General features: G+C 35.7%; 1 protein-coding gene across 10 annotated transcripts in view; it reads right to left on the minus strand.

Moving 5' to 3' along the window:
- R3HDM1 (R3H domain containing 1) overlaps positions 1-21,841 on the minus strand; it is a 201,029-nt gene that overhangs the window by 143,736 nt on the left and 35,452 nt on the right. The window contains exon 1 of one of the 10 annotated variants that reach the window (XM_029934652.1): positions 6,203-6,363. The exons of the other annotated variants lie outside the window; for them this stretch is intronic. The gene's annotated coding sequence lies outside the window, so the exon portion shown is untranslated. Of the gene's footprint in view, positions 1-6,202; positions 6,364-21,841 lie in introns of those variants that run through there. 10 annotated transcript variants of the gene reach the window in all.

Genomic DNA, 21,841 nt, shown 5'->3' on the forward strand with positions numbered 1-21,841 from the left:
AATTTTAAGTATAGTACTTTCATGATTTCTGTAAAAATGTTCTAATGAATTATCAATCCTGAGTGGGTAATAGGAACCTTCAAATTTTAGCCAGCTGGTCACAAGTGAGAGTGGCCTGGTGTCTGAAGTGAGAAGAGAAATGTGGGGGACTGTGCCCTTAACCTGTGAAGTCAGGCCTAACTCACTGCAATTACAACCTTTTGTAGTGTCTAGTCCTATTTATTACATTCTTTACTAACTTTTTTTGTGCTGGGTTCATAGCATATCTGTAGTTTATAGTTCATGAATAGAACTGAACATCATCATGAGCATAAGGCCAGTTTCTTTATTCAGCCATTCCTATCGCCATCACCGATAAGGTATATACTTTACACCACAGACTGTGGCAAGGGCTACACTATCCTGTAAGAAACCTTTAGTCTTTGTGATATTGTAGCTAAACTCTGAAGCAATGTTCCCTTTACTCCTTCAGAATGCTATTTTACTTGATTCCCCCCCACCCGTATCACTAATATAACTAACTTACCTCCATTGCTTTTTTATCCATGACTAGCATTTCATTCTTATCACAGAATCACAATGAAAATTCTTTGAAGACCTTAAAAGTATTAAGCTCTGTCATCAAAGAGTCATAGTAAAATACACACTGGGCTTCTGGCACATTTTTCTAATCCACCCAAAGGTTCTTTGATGGCTTAATGTATTTTGTTAACATGTGAAACTTCTTTTCTCTCTAGGATTTGAATCAGTAGGTCTAACATAACCCATTTCTTTCTTATGACAAAAATCTGTTTCCTTTATAGGATTTTAATTTAGGTTACAATTGGCAGACATTCTGTTTTATAACCACTAATGTGCCACCCTTCATTTCTTGAATTGCCAACCACATTCCTTCTAACAAAGGATCACAAACCTCTTTCAAGAAAGCACCTATGGGTTATGTTGGGGCGGGGGGTGGCGGAGGGAAGCTCAGAAATTTTTTATTTCTTCTTTCGGTCAAAGAGCATTCATGGTCAGTAAAAATAGCTTAAAAACAGCTTGAGGTAGAACAGGTGTTGTCTTTCAGCTGCCCTCATCCACCTTCATACTCTACAAAAGGATGTGTACAACAAAGTGGAAATACTTTTACAGCTTGAAGGTGCTGCTACGAGGTCTGAGTGAACACTGCTGAGACATTCAGGGTCTCCAGGATCCAACACTATGCACTGAACTGGTAGAATGAGCAGATACAACTTCTCTGTAAAACACCTAAGGTTCTGTCCAATTTAGCTGGTTCAAATGCCTATGGCTTTGCACAAAGTGAAGAAACTCAGTCAGAGCCTAATAAATTTCAGATCTGATTTTGTAATGTCTTTCTTTCATTATTTCCTAGCTATGTCTACCACGTTGAATTGTTTTAGTAGTTATTATTTCTTAATACATTTCTTGCTTTTTTAACAACTGTCTCATTAGAAGCTCAGTGGGGGCATGCAGTCCTCAATTATTCTGGTGTTCATTTCCTACATAAGAAAAGAAACTGTCTCTCTGGTGATCCCATATTACAGTCTGGCATCAGGTATGCTCGGGAATCAGTCACTGCATATGTTCAAATTACTTTAAAAATCTACGTACGTTTATTTTGTAGAAGTGCCTACAGTTAGAGGAGCATTTGAAAATAAAGGGAAAAAGAGATAAATCCACATAGTAGGTTGAGTAGATTTATAGATACCATAAAACAGCAATTCTTAATTATTTTTAACCATGAAAGGATCCTACTGAAAAATCCCATTAAACCTAAGGATCTTTTCTGCAGAAATACAGCAATCATACATGTGTAGGTTCACAGACATTTTTGCTTGTGGTTTTCAGGGTTTCTTGGTTCTCAGAAGCATATACATTCTGAATTCTAGTTAGCGACTCTTGTATTTTACGTGTAACATTTTTATACGCATGTTGTACATAAAGTATGAAATATGTATAATATGCGAATGTGCACGCGCGTGTGCGCGCGCGCGCGCGCGCGCACACACACACACACACACACACACACACACAAAATTGCCCTTCCCAAACCTGCTCTGGTCAAGTGAGAAGATGAGGCTAGATCAAGATAGATTAATTGGGCTTCATGCTTTCCTCTAGTTAGTAAAGCACATCTGTGGAACTCTGTGGCTTAGAGGAACTTAGTCTGAAAAATTAAAAATCACTGTATTAAATCCATTAAAGATGATCTGTATCAATCAGAAAAAATGTCGGCCAGAAAGGTGTAATGAGAAGGTTTACAGAGACAATGACTTTTGGGTCCTATTTCACCAGCACTCCATACCCCACAGGACCAGGAGTCTGATTATACAGTAGGGCAGGAATAAAAAGAATGTAGAAAAAACAAGAGCAACATAATTTCAGATGAGGGATATATATGAAAATGACTTTAACTCTGCTCTGAAAAGATTTTCATGGTACCTATCTTTTTTGCTTCTTTTGATAATTTTTTAAAAAATATCTTTATTTTATTTTCAGAGACAGAAACAGAGTATAAGCAGGAGAGGGGTAGAGAGAAAGGGAGACACAGAATCCGAAGCAGGCTCCAGGCTCTTAGCTGTCAGCACAGAGCCCGACGCAGGGCCCACAAACTGCTAGATCATGACCTGAGCCGAAGTCAGACACTCAACTGACTGAGCAACCCAGGTGCCCTTCTTTCTTTGCTTCTTAAACATATATAATTTGTTACCTGTGAATTTAATTTTCTTCCCTGATAGTTCTATGCTACGTCACAAAATCATATATACAATGCCTTCATCAAATTGCTGTTTTAATCTGCTTTACAAAATAAAGTAAAAACAATATGATGACAGTTGCTAGGTTTGTGACTATTTCAACTTAGGTAAACGTTAAGTGAAGATCTGTTCTGTTCTTCAGAGTATTAAAAAATTTTTTTAATGTTTATTTTTTTTGAGAGACAGAGAGAGACAGAGCAGGAGTGGGGGAGGGGGAGAGAGAGAGAGGGAGACACAGAATCCAAAGCAGGCTCCAGGCTCTGAGTGGTGAGCACAGAGCTTGATGCAAAGCCTGAACCCACAAACAATGAGCTCATGACCTGAGCTGAAGTCAGAAACTTAACAGACTGAGTCACCCAGGTGCCTCCAGAATATTTAAAATTTTTAAAAATGTTTATTTTTGAGAGAGAGAGTGAGCGGGGGAGGGGCAGAGAGAGAGAGAGAAGGAGGGAGATATAGAATCTGAAATAGGCTCCAGGCTCTGAGTCATCCGCAAAGAGCTCAACAAGGGGCTTGGACTCAGGAACAGCGAGATCATGACAGAGGTCAAAGTCAGATGCTTAACCAACTGAGTCACCTAGGTGTCCCACCTCCCAGATTATTTTAAATAACTGAGATATGAAATACAAAAAATTGAAGAAAACATTAAATCTTTAAAAACACACATGGGACAGGGCGCCTGGGTGGCTCAGTCAGCTGAGCGTCTGACTTTGGCTCAGGTCATGATCTCGTGGTTCATGAATTCGAGCCCCGCATCTGGCCCTGTGCTGACAGCCCAGAGCCTCAAGCCTGCTTTGGATTCTGTATCTCTCTCTTTCTCTGCCCCTTACCCACTCCCCCAAATAAATAAACACTAAAAAATTTTGAAAACAACACACACGTGACCTCTCTTTCCTATTTGAGCTACTTCCTATTAATCTACAATTATTTCAAAGTACAAAGTTAAAAATGAAAGAAAAAAATCCCAACATATGTCCAACTTAACACATTTGGAAAATGAAGAATGGTATAAAAAGCCACATAGGTATAAAGAAATACAAGTTTATCATAACCTGAAACACAACTGTGAAGTGAGATATTGCCTTATCTTGAAAAGTAAAAATTGTAAATCTGCTTTCCAAAAGTCTTGAAAAATTAAAAGGAAAATCATTTAAGAGAAAAAGAATTCCCATTGACAATGTAAATGTGTATCTTTGGAAGACATTTCAAATGAGAATTTTAATATCTGAGCATTTCAATCTACTTATAAGGCCTAAAATATGTTTCTAAAAATTAAAAAAATTCAGCAAATGGTAAAATCTATTTAAAATATATTTAATTATTTACCCATTAATATCTTTTAGAAAGCACAGAGCTAAATTCACATTAATTAAATTGTAACTAGTAACTGCTATGAATTAACAACAAAAAAAAATTAAGTCGAGTGCAGATCTGGTTCCACTGAAAACTAGAAAACTGTATGACAATGAAAATTTTAAGTGTACGTGTATGAGGAAAGCTTGGGCAGGAAAGACAGAAAGACCTGAGGGTAGGGTGGAAAAGTGAACAAAATGTGGAGAGAAAAGGGAGAGGGAGGCAGAAAGACAGAGAGAGGGTCAGTCAGGGAGACAGGAAGAGACACAAAATAGGGTCAGAGAGGCAGCGAGAAGGAAAGGCACAGAAGAGTAAAAGGAAGGTAAGAGAGAAAGAAGGACGGGGTAGGGGAGAGGATAGACAGAAAGATAGAGGAAGGGGCACACTGAGAACCAGAGACAAAGGGAGAGGGAAAGACAGAAACACCAACAGAACAGAAGGGATAGAGAAAGACAGAGAGGGAAATACAGAGACAGCTAGACAGGGAGAAGGAGACAAAAACAGAGAGGGAGATACCAGGGAAAGGGAGAGTCAAATGAATGGAAAAGGAAAGAGAAGCAGAGGGCCTGACGGATTCAAAGAGGGAGAGAGACCCTGAAACACCAGACAGAGATGGACAGAAACAGTAAGAGATGGAGACAAAGTAGAAAAGACCAACTGGCTGGGGGTAGGAAAGAGGAAGAGATAAGAGACAGAGAAGAAGAGACAAACAGTCAAGTGTGCATGCAAGCAAACACACACACACACACACACACACACACACACTTACACGGGTGGGGAGGCAGAGGGAGGCAGAGAGATGCGACCAGAAACCTAAAGAAAAAAATAATAAAGAGGTAAGATATAAAAAGAAAAGTAGAATGTGACAAAAGATGGATAAAAGCAGTAGTAGGCAAGAATTCACAGTATGTGCTTTTCAGTTTTTTTTCTTTTCTACTTTTCAACATAAAACTTAAAAGAAACCCTGAAGCTTAAAAGAGAAATGATGAAATTCTCCTGACATCAGGTTGAAATAATGTATCTGATAAAAGACCCTAATTTTAATAATAGCTATTAATATTTTCAACATCCTAATTACTGACACAGTTGGGAATGAGAAAGAAACAAAAGAAAGAGAAGTAATGATATTCAACACTAGATAATAAGCCACTCAGTGATTTTCCTTCTGTTTCCTCTTAAAAGAGAAGAATTACTTCTCAAGATCACAATAATTGTTTTATACTGTGGGGGTGCTGAAAATATCACAGCAATTCCATCCATATACTGGTAAAATCTGGTTAATCCCAGGTTGAAAGCAAGCAAAACTCTCAAAAACATTTCAAATGTGCCAGGTTTACACACTAATAGACATATTTTACTCGGTATCACCTACATGATAAGATCCTATTTTGAAGAGTCATAAAATGCCAAGGTAAATGTCAAAATCTTTTATTAGATGGTATGATGAAAAATAAGATCGCTCTTAAAAATTACAGTTTCATTAGCATTTGCTCTTTTGTGATGTGGTAGGATTATGCTCATCACAGCAATGACAGATCTAGGTTTTGCTGTTATTAGCACTTTAAAAATGATTCTACCTCTTCCCTCCAAAAAGGGTACAAAAAATTAACATCAGCTCTGAAAGTTAAGGTTCTTAAGTTTCTTAAGATCCAAGGGAGTCTCTTCTATACTGCATTTGTTCCACAATGAAATTGTTAAGATTCAACAAGCCATACAGCATGCCTATTTAAGATGAACCTGAAAGAGAAATCATTTCTCCAACTGACATTTGTTCTTCTATACACTAATAACAAGAAGCACACAAGTAAACTATTCGATCAATATAGTACAAGGAGTTATCACAAATATTGGGGGTGGAGGAGGAGAAACTTTTACCACAGCTAAGAAGTAAATGATTTCTATTACTCATTCTATCAACCTACAAAAATACATCTTTGCAAAACTAAACAAAGGTCATTTTAAAACATGCTCTCACTGTGGACACGGTAAGGATTTTACCAAACATGCCCCTTAGCAAAATTATGTTACTAAGTGACCATGAAAAATTCTTCATATATTTGATTACCTTTCATATATATTTAGCAAATACATACCTTCATTGTATAGGTGTTTGCTTCATCATACAGAGTGAATGAAGATGCACTTTCCATAGTATCTGTAAACTGATGCTCTGCATTGCTCTTCTACAGCGCTCACTGCACACACAGCCAGCTGATTAGCCAGGCATTGGGAGAGCGCTGCTAGAGCAGTCTAAAGCACTTGCCGAGGACTCAGAGACAATAGAAAGTCAACAGCTGTATGTTGTGATGTCAGTAACATTCTAGCCAGTCACCACCCAGAGTATCTGAAATGCATCAGAAGCTATATTGAGCTCTTCATTAGCAATTCAGAAGCAATGATGCAAAAGCCCATGAAACTGTGAATGTGCAAAGACTGTCAGGATTTTTGAGATTTCTCGCTCTGAAAATTTTTTGCAGATTCCTGACCTCACAGATGAAAAGAGTTTAGATAATTCTATTTCTGTTTCCCTAAAAACAAAATGTAAAGAATCTATTTATAGTTAACATATCAGCCTTTTAATAACTGACACTTTTAGTATCACTAACGCAAAGTGTATAAAATACAAAGACAATCTGCTTACAAAAGCTGACATCCCATGATGGTTTTGCATCTTCAAACTGACTTAATTGTCACAAAGAAAGAAAATGCATTAAGAGCATAATTCCTTATTTGTTCATTTGTTTTTGCTAAAATTGAAATGAGCTGGCTTATTCTGGCAAGAGCATTACTTCTTCACACCAACAGATGGAGACAGCAAAGAAAGGAGATCAGAGAACAATCCTGCCTTGTGTCAGATGCTTGCTGTCTAAATGAGCTCAAGTGGCGGACTTACAAGAAAAGGAATCAATAGGAAAAAAAAAAACCCAAAAAACCCCCCAACAACAACCTCAACATTCAATAACTAGGAGCAGACCCACAAAATAAAATGATGAAAACATAAAAGCAATTGTGTCTGCTGGGTAAAACATCAAATAAGCAGACAAGTGTGTTTTTAAAATTCTAACCACTGATTTCCGTTCTGTGATAGCTGGGTAAAGCACATGCCTGTTTCCCATCCTATGAAACAAAGATCATTCTTTCTGTTAAGCATACAGGAATCTTGTAAGGAATCTATCAGACAAGGCTTATTACCTATACTATTGGAAGAAAAACTGCATACCAATAACCAGACATACCCCTTTTCTCTGCCACCAGAAGGTTAAAACCTTCAAGCGTTGGTATGCCCTACAGCCTAAGAGATCAGCAGTGCACTATATATCAGCTTAGCAAACAGCAAAATAAAAGTCATCGACTTTTTAACTTGAAAATGTTATTGCCTTTTTCAAAAACAGGCTCTATTTCAGCCCTATAAATAGACTTAATAATAGATTTAAGTCCACAAAATCTTCCCTGACTATTCAAACAACAAAGGCGATAAAAGCAGCTAATATCAGTGATTCTTCACTGAGAAGTTTCATGTTAATTTACTTAAAGTTCCTCAAAATACCTATTTCCCAAGTGCACAATCCTTTACCATGCCCTTTACTTTTTGGTATGCTGACATGTGAAAGAAGTAAAAATCAAGTAATAGCCAGCTCCCCAAAACAAATATCCAAGTTCCTGACTTTTCTATAAATGGTTACTGCTTTTATCAAAGGGTACAAATAATTTTTTCTCAGATAAAATTTTTGTTACTTATGAGAAACATACATTCAAGGCAGCTTTTCTTAAAATCCATAATAAAGGCTCCTATTATGAAACAGATGGACAAACTAAATTGCAGAATAATGAAGGAACCCACTTTCACTGTGGCTAAAATATTAAAATGAGTAGTTCTTACTAGTCAGAAAGATCAGGATAAATCCATTTGTAAATATGGATGATAATGTTTCAAATGATTCTGTCTTTGAGCTTTGAAAATTTTTAGGACATAAATTGAGGTAATCCTGAATTAGTGAAAATCATAATTAAAAATATTTTAAACTATATAGTTAAAAAAATATTTATTCTTGTTGAAAGAGAGACAGAACGAGTGCACACACATGAAGAGGGGCTGAGAGGAGAGACAGAATCCCAAGTACATTCAGCACCATCAGCGCAGAGCATGATGCAGGGTCAAACTCGCCAACCGTGAGACCATGAGATCAAGAGTACGATGCTAACTGACTGCCACCCAAGCGCCCCTAAACTATATAGTTTATTACCATTACGTAGGTTCTGTAGGGGAAGGATATAGATGGATAATGAACTTTTCATTTAGGAACAACCTACAACTAATTAGACAGAGAACCTTCAATGTTTCTTTTGGAAATGACAGTATTAATTACCATTAATGATACTATTGCCATAAATTAGTAAGTCAACTTTGTCTGTATCCTGTAAGTGTTCAACACAAATAAATAGTGAAACAGATTTAGGAAGGTTACCTATAGTATCTTGGAAATGTGCTTAAAACATGCAAACAAGGCCAGGTAACAAAGGAAACTTTCAAGAAGAAGTCCTCAGCAAAAGAAATGAATTAATGAATTTAATTTTTTGCTTGCAGCTCAAGTTTCATCCTGACTTCTTAGAATGCTCAATATCCTCTGCTGAAGCACAGAGACTCTACTAACATGGTGTTTAACGGTAGTTAGAAGGTAAAAACCTAATTCCCAACGGAATTATAGGAACTAGGGCAACTATGGGACTAATAACAGAAAATTTAATTGTCTAAATCTAATTACTGACATTCCTGATAAACTTTCTTAACTTTGTTGCCTTAGCTCTTACATGACTTTTTAAGTACTTGACCTTTAAAGGTGAAAACAACATTTGAGCCTAATTCTCTTACATACTTCCTAACACATTCTAAAGAAGAAGAGCAAATGATTACCATAAACAAGGGACATCTTAGGAGAAGTAATATTTTTATCGCTTCTTGGCCTTTTGACTAAGATCAAGTGTAGGAGAAGTAATATTTTAGAAAGTTAAGATTTTCTTAAAAATATAAAATCAGTATTTTACAACAAGGAATGTAGTAACATTCTGATAAGGATCAAGAATACATGACAAAATCCTATTGGATGAAAGAGTGAGCAAGTTATTCTTCAGTTTCTGGTAACTTTTAATTACAAAGAGGAAAAGGCGTGTTTACAACCTGCAGACTTTACCTTAACCAAGATAACCAAATTTAACATCATCAATAACAGGACAAGCTAACACTGTATGCCTCCTGATGAAATGCAGTAGGGGACAAAACAAAACAACCCCCCCCCCACCACTTATGCAATATTCCTATGAAAATATTTCATCTGAATATAATTGTGAGGAAACAATCAAATTTATACTGTGGATCATTCTACAAGATAGCTAGCTTGAACTCTTAACATATCAGTATTATGAAAAAAAATTTAGCAAAATTATGTAAGACTAGAGGGATGTGATAACAAATGTGTTATATTTGATTGGATTCCGGATTTTCTTTTTAAGATTAAAAAATATTAAAAAAAAATTTTATTTAGAGAGAGAGCACGGGGGATGGGGCAGAGAGAGAATCTTAAGCAGGTTCCATGCCCAGGGCAGAGCCCAATGCAGGGCTTGATCCCACAACCTTGGGATCATGACTTGAGCCGAAATCAAGTGTCAGACACTCAACTGGCTAAGCCACCCAGGCACCACTGGATTCTGGATTTTCCACAAATCTATGAAGGATATTTACAAACTGTGGTGCAGGGGAAGAGGGAGTCAACTGTATGGTTAGTATATGAGATAAAATTTTATCAACACTACAATCTGGGGATGTGATAAAAAATACTTTAGTCAGATAGGAGCAAGAAAATGTGGAAAAATACTAAGAATCGGTAAAGTCAGAAAGCTATTTGGACATTCATTATACTGTCTTTAAACTTTTTGGTGTAACGTTTTCCAGCAGACTTGCTCCCTTTTTCTTTCTGAGATAAAGTCTTAATCTACTGTAATTTCTTTTTTAAAATGGAATTTGACACATTCCACAAATTTATTAGGATTGTTATATATTTTCTTACAATGTTATAAAAGGAAGACTATCATAAGGCTATAACCTATATTTTCCTCTTGAAAACACTGTAATTTGAAGTAAAAATACCTCACTTTGAAGTATAAAAAAATAAGATTCAGAAGACATTATCCTGCTAAGGGAGGGTTCTTTCCTCTATTACATGCTAAAGATTGTAGTTTCTACACCTCTCTCTACCCTCCAAAACACTCCTTGTGCTGGGTAAGCTAGCATTCCCAAGTGGTATTCTGTGATAGAGACACATGGTGATGGTCCAGGTGACCACAAGATGACCTAGGTATTTGAACCCTGAAAATTTCCTGATTTTCTTAAGATTCTGCTACTTTTACTGAAAATGAAACCATAGCAACAGAAAAAGAAATTCATTTCCTGTGATCTATTTTTCATTTGTAGCCAGAAGAGACCCTGTAATAGAAACACTTATTTCCAATAATTGTCAATAAACAATGAAAGTATAAAAATCTTGAGTCTTGGCTTGGTTAAGACACTTCTATTTGTATTATATATCTTTAGTAAAATGTTTCTTTGATTTATGAAATAACTAATAGAATCTTACACTAGCAATAAACCTCAGGAGCACTCTCATCTAGTCCACATCTTCTGTTATAGTTCAGAAAACTAAAGCTCAGAAATGAAATGACATAATGACTGCCTGTCATACTGTTAACTGGACAGTAGTCAGCATAAACTAGTTAATTAGATTCTATAATAAGTTTCTATCATATATTACTTACACATAGCCCAGAATTACCCTGGCCTAACTTCTTGGCTTGTTTGCTCTCAATGGTCCTGATAAATTGCAAAGGTGGATAATATAAACACAAAGGGATTATGTCCCTCATGGGATGGACTCCTTTCATCTTGTGAAGCATGAAGTTCACTCCTTGACTGCTCTTCCCGTGTCCGGTCCTAAGGAGTCTCCAGCTGTCTTACTACTTACATTTAGATGCCATTTAGCATTTTTAACATATGCTAAACCAGAGATTTCCTCCCCCAAAGTGCAACTACTTTATGACTTAAGTGTTTCCTGTCCAATTAATACATATGTACAGTTACATTATAAAAATATCTAACATATATTGAGTGTTTCAGTAATGATCACCTAAGGTTAATGTTAATACACTTTTATTTGCTACCAATATCAGAAAAATGTAGCAAATGTAGTATGCCAGGTAGGAAACAGTGTGCAAATATTAATTTAATTAGACCTCATGACAATAAACCTAAAGGAGGACATTATTATCCCTATTTCAAGTTGAAAAGTCAGAGGTACAGACAGATGAAGTGACTTAACCCGTGGAATGTCAGACCCAAGATCAGAGGCTAAGTTTAAATTCTACAGCTCTTACTTCTTACTTCTTGATTAGTACACTACTTCCTTTCTATGTAGAAATTAAGGCTAAACAAATATTGGCTCAATTATGAAAGACTTTAAAAACAAACATTAGATTTTAAAATGGAAAGATTTTTAAAGAGGAATAAATCAAGAGCAGGTGGCTATATATTTACAAAGCACGCATCTATTATCTCATTAATTTTCCATTCTGTGGAAAATTTCAATTTACCGAGATAATCAGTGTCAAAGCTTAAAGACAAAATAATTTGAAGGCAATGGAGACCCTTGAAGGCAAATCTTGGCAGGTTATAGATGATTGATGAAATAAAAGGGAAAGTTTGGTCAAAGATCACCCAAACACTTTAAAAACTAGGTGACTGAAAGAATGTTGGTATTACTATAATAAGTAGGACATTTGGCATAGGAAACTGGCATGGGGCAGAAAAACCATTAATTTCTTATCTATGAAAGCTCACTCCCCCCAAATTAAAGAAATTACCAAGTGAGCAAATAAGCCCAATCATCCTCTTTAACTGAACATGACATATAGAAAAGATTCTAGAATAAGAATGGACTGAGATAGTCCCCAGTTAGTCAGATGAACTGAATCAATTATTTCACAATCAAGGAGGTATTCAAAGCACTAGCCTCATAGACCTTCAGAGATATTTATAGAAATAAGTCATCATTAGAAGAAGTTGAATGAAGTGTCTTCAAGTACTCTCCTTAATTTAAGGATCATATTTACATTGTGTGTGAGTTGTTTAGGTCCTATCCTCATTTTTCTACCATGTCTTTAATCCTTTGTCTCTCAAACATATGTATGTATTTTTTCTTTTAATTATTAAGATTTCTTTACTAGCCTTTTGCCTGTGATATATGTTGACAATATTTTCTCCTAGTTGTTTAACTTTTCTCATAGTGGTTTTTGACTTGCAAAATTTTCTTATTTTTATGAAGTCAAATTTATCAATCTTTTACTGCTTTTGGACTTCTGAGTCATAGCAAGCAAGTCTTTCCTTCCATACACCACAGTTAAACACGAAAATCCTTTGTTGGGGCTCCTGGGTGGCCCAGTCGGTTAAGCATCCGGCTTCGGCTCAGGTCAGATCTCACGGTTCGTGGGTTCGAGCCCCGCGTTGGGCTCTGTGCTGACAGCTAGCTCAGAGTCTGGAGCCTGTTTCAGATTCTGTATCTCCCTCTCTCTCTCTGACCCTCCCCTGCTTGTGCTGTCTCTCTCTGTCTCTCAAAAATAAATAAAAAGCATAAAAAAAATTAAAAAAAAAAAAGAAAATCCTTTGTTTCTTCTAGTACTTGTATGATCTCTGTCTCGGTCTTTATCTCTTTTGAAAAGTGTATCAGTTTGAATTTTATTATTATTTTGGTAACAGCTTTATTGATTTAGAAGTCATATACAGTTCAACCATTTAAAGTATCTAATTCAATGGTTTTCAGTACATTCAGAGTTGTGCAACCACCACCATTACCAGCTTTATAACATTTTCATCACCTCAAAGACAAACACTGTACCTTTTAACAAGGACTCCCCTTTATCCCAAATTCCCTCAAGTCTTGGCAGCCATTCACCTACTCTCTATTGCTATAACCTGCCTGTTATGGACATTTCATATAAATAGACTAATAATACAATCTGTGGCTTTTTCTAACTGCCTTCTTTCACTTAGTATGCTTTCAAGATTCTTCCATGTGATACCATGTAAGTATCAACCCTTTCTATTGCCATATAACATTTCATTGTATGTAACAGTTCACATTTTGTTTACCAGTTCACATTTATCAACTGAGATTTGTGTTGTTTCTACTTTTTGGGTATTATGAATAGTGCTATGAGCATCTGTATCAACACTTTGACACTGCATTTATTCCTGTGCAAAACGATCTAATTTTTTCTATCTAAATAGCTACCCAGATATCCTAAGTCTATGGCCATACCACCCTGTATGCGCCAGATCTCGGAAGCTAAGCAGGGTCGGGCCTGGTTAGTACTTGGATGGGAGATATCCTAATACCACTTATTAAGAAGTCCTTCTCTTCCTAAGTGATATGAAATGTCCCCTTTATTATTTCCACTTGTATTTTGTTTTTTCCTGGGCTCCCTATTCGACTGCTCAATTTTATTCATGTGGGCAGGGCATTTTTTAATTACAGTTTTATAATAGTACATGTTTTAATGTCTGGTAGGGGAAGTCCCTCCTGGCAGTTTTTGTTTTCTTCCCTTTTTCAGTCTCTGCCTGGCTATTCTTTATGTTTGTTTTTCCATATAACAGTACCAATGTGTGTATCTTCATTTTTATAAAGTTTCTTGGTACTTTCCCTGGGGCTGCATTAAATTTAGAAATTAAGTTAGAAAAAGTGACATCTTTATAATGTAGTCATCCTATTCAAGTCTACCACTGTGACATTAAAAAATGTTAAGAAATTATTCTCATATAGGTTTATACAATTTTTAAAACACTTATTCCTAAGTATTTAATCTTCTTTGTTGCTATTGAAAATGGGGTTTTCACTACCATTGATCATTAATTGGTTACTGTTTGTGTATATGAGGCCAAGTTAACTTTATATACTGCTACCTTACTGAATTCTGTTTATTGTTTTAGTTTTACCTGTGATCCCCGAGGGTTTTCTAGCTATTACTACCCTTTAAAATACAAATGCAATTTTGCTTTGTACCCATTCTCATGCCTCCGATAAATTTATCTAATTATATTTGTTAATACTTCTATTACAGCATTGAGTATTAGTGGAGATAGTGGGCACTTACCTTGTTTTCATACATTGTGGAAATACCACTAGTATTTCCCATTACATAAACTTTCTGGCTTTAGGATTAATAATTTAAAAAAAATTATTTCAAAAAGAATCCTAATTTCTATTTCCTTGAGTATGTGTGTTTTATTTTTATCATGAATGGGTGAATTTTTAAAAACAATTTTTATTTTTTAATCTTAAACAAGCTCCATGCTCAATACTGAGCCTGACATGGGGCTCAATCCCACAACCCTGGGATCATGAACTAAGCAGAAATCAAGAGTTAGAGGCTTAAATAACTGAGCTACCCAAATACCCCACAAATTTTTTTCTGATGCTTTTTCAGTATCAATGGAGAAAAATGATTTTTCTTCCCAAATTATTAACATGGAATGTCATATTAATAGATATCCTAATACTGAACCATCTCTGCATTCTCGAAATAAATCTCATAGGATCATGGCAGGTTACCTAATAATAATGATATTTAGCATTTTTGTTTTGATATTCATACAGGGTATTGGCTTATAGTACTTTTATTTTTATTTTGTACTGTTCTTATCAGGTTAAAAAGCAATCCATTTGCTCCATAAAGGGAATCAGGAAGTTTCCTATAATTTTCAGTGCTCTGGAACAATTTATATAGGAGTGCAAACAAAATGGTCTTTGAAGGTTCAGTAGAAATCCTGTATGTACTTCTTCTGTGAAAACTAGTCTGTTTAAAATTTCTCACTTAATTTTGGTAATCTGTATTTCCCCAGGAAATTACTCATCTAGGTCTTCAAATTAATTGCTGTGAGGCTTAAGTAGTCTCTTAAGAATTTTAAAAATTAAAAAATATTGTTTCCAATGGTTATTTTCACCCTTATTTTGCATATTTTTGCTTTATTCTTCTACACAATCAAGTTAGCTAGTAATATCTACTCTGGCAATTAAAAATTCATAATATAGATTAATTAGGTCCACTGTTTTTCTGTTCTCTACCTCATTAATTTCTACTTTTATCTTTGCCATTTCCCTCCTGTGCTCTCTTCAGGTTTACTCTGCTATTGTTTTTTCAGAATTTGTTTTGAGCTGATAAGTGAATATACTTATTTCTGTTTTTATTGATAAATCTGTCTACTGCTATGAATTTTCATCTGAATACTTTTATTGGGATTATTTACAGATTCCTATTTTAATGGTGCTCTTTTCAGTCAATATTGGAAATTCCAGGGGTCTCAGCCAACTGTTTTGTTCTGGGGAGAGAAGATGATCATGAATCCTGCAGTTTTGTGGTTCTTTGTTCTTGTTGGATTCTGAAATTCCTGCTTTTGCTTTACTGTTTCTTCACCACCAAACTGCCAAAGAAGGCATCTCTCTTCTTTATGTGCCTTTTTTCCTCCTCTGAAGTTAGACATTTTGAAAGCTGCCTCTCCAAATTGTATGTATTTTTAAGTCTCTTCTCTACTCCTATGTGAATCCTTGTTTTTTCTTTTAGAATTTTTAGGGCACACTTAGCCTTTCTGGCTGGCTGTTTAGATCAAGCTTAGCTTCTCTCTCCATTTTGCTCTGCATCCTTTTTTTTTTTTTTTTTTTTTGGCTTTTGCTTGCCACAAAAGTTGTGTGGCAGGCAGGAATGGAGTAAGTAGGAGAGTTCATATGCTTGATTTGGTATTTTTAATTTTTTTTTACTTCAAGTTATTTTGAGGCTTAAATTTCTCAAATTATGCTATGTCTTAAAGTTTTGTATATTTTTATTCTTTATTTTTATATTTTCTCCAAGGAAAACTGGGAGACATTATATGGCCACCAATGTCTTCAGGGGAAGCCCTCCTGACCTTTATTCTTTCTAATAGCTTTACTGAGACAGAATTCACTTACCCTATTATTTGCCCATTTAGACTGTACATTTCAATACTTTTTAGTATATTCATAGAATTGTGTAGCTATAACCACAATCAACTTTAGAACATTTTCATCACCCCATAAAGAAATCCTATATAGGGCCTCTTGGGTGGCTTAGTCGATTAAGCATCTGACTTAGACTCAGGTCATGATCTCATGGTTTGAGGATTCAAGCTCTGTGTTGGGCTCTGTGCTGAATGTTTGCTTAGAGCCTGGAGCCTCTTCAGATTCTGTGTCTCCTTCTCTCTCTGCCCCTCCTCCGCGTGCACTCTGTCTCACTCTGTCTCTCAAAAGTAAATAAATGTAAAAAAAAAAAAAAAAGAAATCCTATACAGCTTAACTATTATCTCCTAATCCATGCAACCCGCCACCCAGCCCTAGATAATCACTAATCTGTTGCTCATAGATTTCCCTATTGTGGACATTTCATATGAATTGTCATTTGTAGTTGATAGACCTTTTGGTTGTTTCCATCTTATAGCTACTGTGATCATGCCGCTATTGAACATTCTATTTTAATAGTGCTCTCTTCAGTCAATATTGGAAATTCCAGGGGTCTCAGCATGTTTTTTTGTGTAGATACCGGTTTTCATTTCTATTGGCTATATACCTAGGAGTCTAATTGTTGGGTCAAATGGCAACTCTACTTTACCAAGTGGCTGTACAGTTTTACATTCCCACTTGCAGGGTAGGAGCATTCCAATTTCTCTCTGTCCTTGCCAACATTTATTATCTGTCTTTTTGATTAGAGCCATCTCAGTGGGTATAAAGTGCTATCTCACTGTGCTTTTTAATGTGAACTTTCCTTGATGGCTAATTATGCTGGTTGGGTAACCTGCTTTGTGCTTACTAGCCATAGGTATAGCCTCTTTGGAAAAATGTCTATTCAGATCATTTGCCCATTTAAAAATCAGGCTATGTGTCTGAGTTGTAAGAGCTCTTTATATGCACTTTCCATATACAAGTCCCTTATTAGATAAATATTTTCAAATATTTTATCCTTTCCTATGGGCTTTCTTTTCACTTTCTTAATGATGTCCTTTGAAATGCAAAACTTTTGGACAAAATCTTAGTTATCTATATTTGACAATATGAAAACCAATTAACAACAGACATTTTATACTCCTCATTAATTAAAAATATGTATTAATTCTAGGAATTCTGGTAGTATGGACATGTGTTGAAGAGCAATGTATGGTCATCTTTGGACTCAAGAGAAATGAGTCAAAGAATGCTAATAAAGTTTTACTGACTTTACTGAGGGAGTAGAAAGGCAGTTTTTGATAAACTCATTGCCTAAGCAAGCCTTCCTGAAGTAAATTTGGCCCCAGAAGACACATACATCAAAAACAGTTTTGAAGATGAGAAAGCAAAGCCTCATCAAAGACCAAAGGACCTAGAATAATGAAAATGTACATTTGATATCGTGCAAGAGCAACAAAACCTCTGGCAATACTAGTGAAAAGCTTTATTGTAGATCTCAATGGCAATGTCTGAGATTTACTTAATTTTTTCCCCCTTATGCTCATTTCTACAACTTTTGGAGAGCCAGATAAGCTGTCAAGGGAAATGATTCTTTCCCAAGGTTTGTGATACACAATAGAAGTTTTCTGTCCATTTGGGTATATGAACCAGTTTTCCCAGTGTTTATCGTCCCCTTTTTAACCAACAAAATTAAGTCATACAAAATAAATTTTCCAGAGGCTGAAGGTAACCAGTTAAAATGCAGTCATCTAATCACTTAACCACAAACAAAAAATCATTTTTTTTGCTAAGCGTATGGTCCAAGGTACTATTTGCTTATGTATTACTAAATTATAGAGGCATTTAAGTAAATGCTTTATGATTGGACACAACATTCACCATCCAGATCGCTAAACTTGTATATCAAATAACAGAGAATTAATCCAGAGATAAATTTGGTGGAGCACAAACTTGAATGGCAGAGAATAAGGATAATTTAGTTGCTTACATTTTAAAGTGACTCATCTCAAATACCCTACTAAATGAGAGTTATTGATAATCAACAGATTCAAATATATTAGCTGAAGAAGAGATTCTTCTAACTCTTGGACAAAAACAAGAAAAGGACCATGACCTAATGTTTAAAAAGAGTTTACTATTTAACAAGTAGGTTCTAAGCATTCCTTATGAGGCAAGTAGTAGAAGTTATCCTTATTTTAGAGTTGAGAAAAGTTTAGGTAAGTAGGTTTAGGTTTGCCCAAGGCCATACAACTAATGAGTGGTAAAGCAAAGATTTGAAATGAGTAGTCTGGTTGTGGAGTCCACGTGCTTAATCTCTTTAATAGATCACCTATTTATCTGTGATAGTGTAATTTTTAAATAGTCTTCTACATTCTTAATTGGTTTAATTGGCAAACATTACCCTGCATTCTTACTTCTTTTTTGTCGAACAAAGGGCGGGCAAGTCTGGTCCATCTACTCTAGAATATAAAGGCAGTAAAAATTAAAACAAACAAAACCCACAACACGGCATCCTTGGTAAAATTTGCAGGACTTGTTAAGTGACTGGATTGGGGGAGACAGAGAAAATAAATGTGATGCTAAAGTTTCCAGCTTGAGTAACTGGTTTTATAGAGCTGAGGTCTGTTAAGATCATGATTCCTTGGGGTGGAGGGGGAGCAAGTAGTCTTCCCTTTGCTGTCCCTTAGCATATTCTTTGGCTTTCACAGCAGAGAAATCCCAGAACTGAACTGTCAGACATCTTATCCTGAGCTAGTTCCCTATGTGCAAATTGTTCTCTGAGCAACAAGAAGGTAACTCCTTATCCCCTAATCCCTTTCTTCTAACAGGTTACCAATATTCCCTTTGAAAAAAGAAGGGGAAAAAAAGAGACAAAAAAACCATATCCATAAATAAACCCTGAAATGAGACCAATAGATGATTCTTAGGCAGGGTTTAGCCATTCAATGAAAAGGAGCTGTTACATACCATGTCAGTTTAGACATTTAATTAAAAGTAAAAATAACTAACTTAACTTTTTTAAAGGAAAGATACAATAGCTGCATCTTGATATATTTGGGGACACTCTGCCCTGCTGGTGTCATCAGGTTTACCATTCTTGGCAGTACTTCAGGTGACAGTGAGCCCCTAACCTGCTCCCTGCAGTAATAGAAAGACTACACTGTATGGATCCCAAGAAAAGCTTGTGTACGCGCATGCGTATACACAATATAAAACTGTCTATCTCCGGGAATAAATTAAGTCACTGTAAATAGGACTCCAGAGTTTAACAGCACCCAAAGCCTAGGAGTGAGTTCTCATTACACTGGGCCATGACTGGACCAAGTCTATAAAGAGAAGCAGGATTGCTAGGCAATAGCAGGTATTACCAGACAATGGGCAGCAGATCACTGAGACCCTACTGAGTTACAGCAAGATCTATATCCCAAGCACGTCACTACTGAGTTTTCTGAAATTAAAAATAAATTCTTCCTCATACTTGAGGAAGTTGAGAAAGGTATCTTGAAAACAAGTACTAGAGCCAAGAGTGCCAATACCAATAGGAGAGAAACCATTTTGCCCAGGGCTACAGATTTGATTTGTTTCCTTCCCTACAACAGGTATATTCCTATGAGACCATCCAACCAACCACCCTGCTCACCAAACAACCTTCTAATTAGAATCTGGCTAGCCCATGCAAGTTAGCCTGGAGAAAATGCATGGGTAATGCTGACTGAAGCAGAACTCAACTTTCACAATCAATTAATAATCTGACAGCTGGATTTATTCATTCTCTGTAAACTTTATTAACATACATGACCTGAGTATTTGCTTTACTTTATGTGAGTAAAGTAAAACAAAAACAAAATTTTTGAGGGGCGCCTGGGTGGCTCAGTCAGTTAAGCGTCCGGCTTCGGCTCAGATCACAATCTCATGGTTTGTGGGTTCAAGCCCTGCATCGGGCTCTGTGCTGATAGCTCAGAGCCTAGAGCCTGCTTCAGATTCTGTCTGTATCGTCCTCACTCTCTGATCTCCCCTGCTCGCACTGTCTCTCTCTCTCTCTCTCTCTCTCAAAAACAAATAAAAAACATTAAAAAAAACTTTTTTGAGTTTCCAAAGCTGAGGCCCCACACACTAGCATTGTGTAAATCTACCAACATAAATGGCATCTTGTGAGGTCTGCTGGCAGTACCACTCTTACTTTCTATAGAGAGAACAGGTAAAATAATATCAAGAGCTTTACATATATCCTAGGTCAGTATTCGAAAGCAACTGTCCAGTTTACAAAGACAGAAAAAAGAAATCTAGTATTCTACTTCCTTAAATAGTGTTTCCAGGTCAGGGAAAATATATGTTGAGGAGATCCTTTCAGATAAGATGAAATTCAAGAGTGATATGTATATCATAAGTTATTTAAGAAAGTGTTTAATTTCACTAGATGTATATCTACAATTAAATTTCATGGCCCAAGACAGTAATTTATTCTTATTGTTGAACCTGCAAAGAATCTTCAGTTAGCCCTGTGTGATAATATCTGATAAAATAAATTGAATAATTACTATTAAAGGCTATTTTTAATTTTGCAAAAAATGAAGAAAAAGATGGACATACCCATGAAAAGTAAGCAAAGAAAAATAGATTCTTCAAGGAAAAGAAATTAAAGATTTTTGGTTAAAGCAAAGCAATTTTGGAAAATAGCACTTTTCATTGGCAAGGACAGAAAAAATTCTAGCCAGTGCAGGGAGGGTCCAGAACAATTGGGATTTTACACACTGTCGGTGGGAGTGAAAAATGGTCCAAAGGCTTTGGAGGTCAAATTTAGTAGAATATATCAAAAGCCATAACTGAACATATTCTCTGATCCAGGAAGACTAGAGGAATTTTATTCTAAAGAAAAAATTACAACATATATCATAGGACAGTTAAAAAAATGAAAAACTAAACACTAGAGAACTGGCTGGGCAAATGTAAATACACTCAATAAGCTGCAGATTCTTTTACTGGCAGCCTAGATGATGGTGCTAAAGGTGAAAGAAAAAAAAGACCACAAAACAATAGGTACAAAATAATCTGATTCCCTGTTAAAATAAAAAAAGGAATTACTTATTAATTTAGTGGTAACTATTTGGCCAGGAAATGTAAAAAATACATTTTCCAAAGTCTAGAAGGATGCATACTAAATGTTAACAATGGTTTTCTCTGGGTAATAATAGTTTTTAGTGGTTAGGTTTTATTCTTTTTGTTTATATTTTCTGTCTTCTAAAATGCAAATTAGGTATTTTCTATAAAAATATTAATAAAAACCTATATGCTATCATCTATACTTGTGGGAAATGTGACTCTTTCAGACTTGTCCTCTCAAAAATATGCTGCACATAGTAAGCAACTGTCCATAACTACATTACAGTTGAGGTAGAGATACAAAATATATAGGAAAACACATAATAATGAGCCAAACTGTAAGCATTAAAAATTATTTTAAGACCAGTACTATGTAGCTAGCTTATTTTTAGTGATTGGTCTTTGTTCTCTGCCCCAGGGTTATAAAAGTATTCCACTCCGCTATGGGTACTTTCTCCACCCAGCCTCATTTTATTTTAAAAACAGTTATGGCTAACATTTATTGAATGCTAAAAAGGAAACTGTTATGATTTTATATCAATTACTTTGCCCCCAATTTAAGATAGCAAACAAAGTGCC

Source organism: Suricata suricatta, chromosome 3 (genome assembly GCF_006229205.1).
Source record: "Suricata suricatta isolate VVHF042 chromosome 3, meerkat_22Aug2017_6uvM2_HiC, whole genome shotgun sequence".
In the NCBI taxonomy this organism is placed as follows: domain Eukaryota; kingdom Metazoa; phylum Chordata; class Mammalia; order Carnivora; family Herpestidae; genus Suricata; species Suricata suricatta.